Here is a 4,858-nt window from a genome sequence, read left to right on the forward strand (position 1 = left end):
ATTCTATACCAGATGCTAGTCTACAAACCCCCTGCTGTCTGGGTGAAGGCACAGTAAATAAGAGATCACTTTACAGTAATAAGTGTTAGTCACTTATCAAATATTTATCCAGAACCTATTATATGCCAGGTGCTCTGTTAGGTCACTAGGAATACAACAGTAACCTAAACAGACAAAAATATTTTAATGTGCTGTAATGTGCACAGGATGCCATGAAGGCTCAGATAAGAGGATCTAAATATACTAATAAACTAGGGGTCAAGGAAAGTTTTTCAGAGGAGGTGATACCTCAGCAGAGTTTGCAAAGATTAAAAAAAAAGATGCCAGATAAGGAAGGCATTCCAGGCGCATTATGAGAGGTGTGAAGCAGCAGGATATATTTGGGAAACTGGCAGGTTGGTATATAGCTACTGCTTATCTGAAAAACAGCAAAAGTCAAGCAGAGACTTCACTGGTGGTCCAGTGGCTAAGACTCTGCACTCTCAATGCAGGGAGCCCGAGTTCAATCCCTGGTCGGGGAACTAGATCCCACATGCTGCAATTAAAGATCCTGTATGCCATAACAAAGATTGAGGATCTCACATGCCACAATGATGCCCCAGTACAGCTAAATAAGTAAATCAATGATTTAAAAGAAAGAAAAAAGAAAAACTTGAAGCAAAAAGTGTCATGATTGCATTCACATATGAGAGTGGTCATTCTGCCTGCAATACAGAAAATGGACCGTGGAGAGGATGGAGAGGCCAATTTAGCAGCTAGTGTCATAATCTTGATTGCAGAGTAAGAGTGGAGCAGATTAGCTTTATACTGAACTTACTGCAGGACTCTGCAACTGATTAGGATAGGAAAAGACTGAATGACAGGTGACTAGGACACAGGTTTCCGGCTATAAATGCAATGACTTGAGATATTCAGCACCAATAGGTGCTGGTGAAAACTCTTGTTCATCAACTAAAAACTGAAGTGCTTTTCTAATGTACTCAACAAGCCTAAAGGTTAGGCCACCTTACCAGACACTCTAGACCCAAAACTGGCCTCTGAGTTAAAGCCAGTGAGTTATTCCTACAGACAGAAGTGATCATTAGCTTTGAGGAGGGCTTTGATGATGAAGAATGAACAGTTTGTTAACATGGGTTCAAGAGTTAGTTATTGTTTTCATTTTGGTGATACAACCTGCAGAAGTAGTTGAGAAAGAGGTTAAAAATAAAGCTACATTATGAGATCTGAAATTATGATCATATCTTGTACTTTAGAAAGGATTAATTAGGAGGCACTAATAAAATTGAAACTATAAAGTCTCTCTGATCATGTAACTTAATGGTTGATTAAATCAGAAAATTATTTTTCTCACACAGTGCTTGAGAAAACAGCTCCAAATTGTCATCAATACCTTATTACAATTTTATTCTTAATAAATAAAGAATTACATCTTTCCCAATGGATAACATTTTAAAGGTAATTTGTCACATATACAATTCTCTAATTAACAGTCATTATTTATCTCCTGTTCTGTGTCTGCTCAGTTGTGTCCAATTCTTTTGCAACCCCATGGACTGTAGCCTGTCAGGCTCCCCTGTTCACAGGATTATGTCAGCAAGAATACTAGTTGTTTGCCATTTACTTCTCCTCCAGGGGATCTTCCAGACCCAGGGATTGAACCCGCATGTCCTGCATCTCCTGCACTGGCAGGCAGATTCTTTACCACTTGAGCCAGTTAGGAAGCCCCATTTCTCTCATGGGCTCTTGTAATAGTTTGCAAATTGGTTTCATCCTAGTCTATCCCACTTCACAATAAATGAACACAAACTGATTAAATTGAACACAAACTTGACATTGTCTTTCTTGTACATAACATATTTTGAACAGTGACTAATAACTAGCATAAAGTCAAAACTCCTTGGCATGTTAGTAAAGGGCTTAACGATTTGGGCCCATCATTTCTTGTCAATTGACAGCATAAGATCCTACATGCTGCAGAGCGTGGCCAAAGGGGGAAAAGTGATTCTTGTAGCATTTTCCCTTTTCTTTTTAAAACTTTACATGTAATAGCAAATGTATTTTCAGTATCTTGTAGATCCCAACCAGTCATGAGTTCTCTATTCATCACTGGAATCATCCAAGGAGGTAATTCTCATCACAGATGGACATTAAAGTCCTATATCAGGTTGGAGTTGAGACTTGAAAAACTTTTATATCACTTCAGATACTAAGATTGTACAATTCTACAATAAAATATAATTCTTTGAAATAATATAAAACTGCGTTATAATCTAGCCATATAGTTTTGGCCTGGAGTCAGACAGTCTGGGTTCAAATTCCTGCTCTATTACTAACGGGTTGAAAGGCCCTGGGCACGTGATTTAATATCTTTTGGCTTCAGTATCCTCATTTGTAAGATGGAGAAAGTTACTGTGGAGAAGGGCATGGCAACCCACTTGAATATTCTTGCCTGGAGAATCCTGGGGACGGAGGAGTCAGTGGACTACAGACCATGGGATCACAAATAGTTGGACATGACTGACGCACACTGAGCACATAAAGCTATTGTGAGAAATCAATGGGATTACATACAACAAATAGGGCTAGCAAATAGAACTCAACAAATATTAGCTCTAGGTATATGTAGGGGAGTGAAAGAGGTTATTAAAAGAGACAGTATACAATAAGAAGAAAAGAAGTCTGAGGGCAGGGCTATGGAAGAGAACATTTAGCTGTTGGGCAAAATGTTGCCCAACATTTGCCCAACCCCGAATGTGTTGCACAGTATTCCCCCCAAATTCTTTTCCACTGGGAAACTTAAAATGTGATCTTATTTGGAATTAGAATCTTTGTGGATAAAATCAAGTTAAAATGAGATCATACTGGTTTAGGATCAGGGCCCTAATCCAACTGACTAGAGGGAAATTTGGACTCAGAGAACTACAAGAAGGAAAATGTGAAAACACTGGGAAGAGAATGTTGCACAAAGACAGAGACACAAGAAGCCCAGGTGACAACAGAGACAGAGACTGAAGTGATGCATCTACCAACGAAGGAAGCCCAAGGGCTGCCAGCACCCATCAGAAGCTAGAAAGAGGCCAGAGCCTTCACAGAGAACACGGCCTTTCTGACACCTTAGTCTCAAACATCTAGCCTCTACAACTATAAGAGGATACATTTGTATTGTTTAACCTTTATTCTTGGTTGTGCCACAGGGTATGTGGTGTCTTACTTCCCTGACCAGGGATAGAACCTATGCCCTCTGCAGTGGAAGTGTGGCATCCTAACCACTGGAATGCCAGGGAAGTCCCCATTTCTATTGTTTCAAGCCACTCAGTTCATTGTATTTTGTAATGGCATCCCTGGAAAACTAATACAGTTGGTGAGAAGTCAGGGAAAACAGAATGTCAATTGATCTTCTCAAATACCTTGAGAAGTGGAAGGACAGTTTACAAGATAAGAAAATAAAAAAAAAAGAAAATGGATGATCAAAAGTATTAGACTCTTGACAGAAACAGAACTTAAATCCAAGAGAAGAGTCCTATTCAAACACTGACTCTAGTAAGCAAAATGCTTCATTCTTTCTCTTTGTGAAGTTTCCTTTCTCATCACAACTCCAACTACATCCTCTTACCTCTAGCAACTCACTTTCAGGAAGACCACTGATTAGTGAATTCTACGGTCACACTGGACAAGCTTATGCACTCTTATAGAAAGAACGTATCCCTCAGTAGACAGGCTCAGGCATCTACAGTAAGAAAGACACACTGGGGAAAAATAGAAGACAGATAATTTCTCTTTCTATAGTCAGAGAGACAAGGCAGCAACCTACACCACTGACTCCAGTTTTCATGGGCAATTTCAGGAGAAAGAAAAGAGCTGTGAAATGACAAAGTTACTAGTCCATATCATAGACTTTCTATTGTGTATTCATATTGGCACAGAGGCTTCCCAGGTGGCGCTAGTGGTAAAGAATTCCCAGGTCAAGGGAGGAGACATAAAAGACCCGGGTCTGATCCCTCGGTCAGGAAGATCCCCTGGAGAAAGAAATGGCAACCCACTGAAGCATTCTTGCCTGGAGAATCCCATGGACAGAGGAGCCTGGGGGGCTACAGTTCATAACGCTGCAGAGTCGAACACGACTGAAGCTACTTAGCATGCGTGGGCACAGAAAGATCGTTCACTAACTTTTCTCAATTTTAAACAGGACCCTTGGTTCAATGTTCCTTCCATTAAACCCCCTCGGTAGTATTGTAGATGCTATTGTTTTTTAAGATTAAAATTAACTTTCAGCCGAATGACTACCAAATAGAAATTTGTCTTTACTTGTTCTTCCCTAAGGGATACGTAGCACAGGGTTTGAAATCAGAGTCTTGAGGGCCAATCCTGGCTTTAGATGGGGGTACTGGGAACATTCGGAGGTTCGAACAGGCAAGGAGGTAACCAACTTTCTGTGTTTCTCGCGAAGAATAAATGATAGACAAAACACCTGGCACAGCAAAATTTGTCCCCAGACGGCATGAATCAAAGCTTTTGGGGTCATGTCTTGTCTGAGAGAGATCGGCAACAGACGCGTTCTGAGACCTAAGCCACAAAAGCGCTCCTAAAACCCTTACCCCAGGGGGCGGTCCGGAGGGAAGGACCCGGGCTTGGCTCCGCCCCAGCCAGGGGCGCCCGGCGCGCCTGGCCACCTCGGCCCTTGGTGTTTCCCACGCCCCACCCCACCTGTGTCCGGAACGGCGGCCGCATGCACCCGTAGCTCCCTAGTGCCCAGGACGCGGGCGCCTGCGAGGGTTCAGGACCGACGCGGAGTGAGGCACAGCCAGGGACAGCCCGGACCCCGTGCGCCGCGCCCACGCGAGGTCCCCGCCGGCGCCGC

Source organism: Odocoileus virginianus, chromosome 6 (genome assembly GCF_023699985.2).
Source record: "Odocoileus virginianus isolate 20LAN1187 ecotype Illinois chromosome 6, Ovbor_1.2, whole genome shotgun sequence".
In the NCBI taxonomy this organism is placed as follows: Eukaryota; Metazoa; Chordata; class Mammalia; order Artiodactyla; family Cervidae; genus Odocoileus; species Odocoileus virginianus.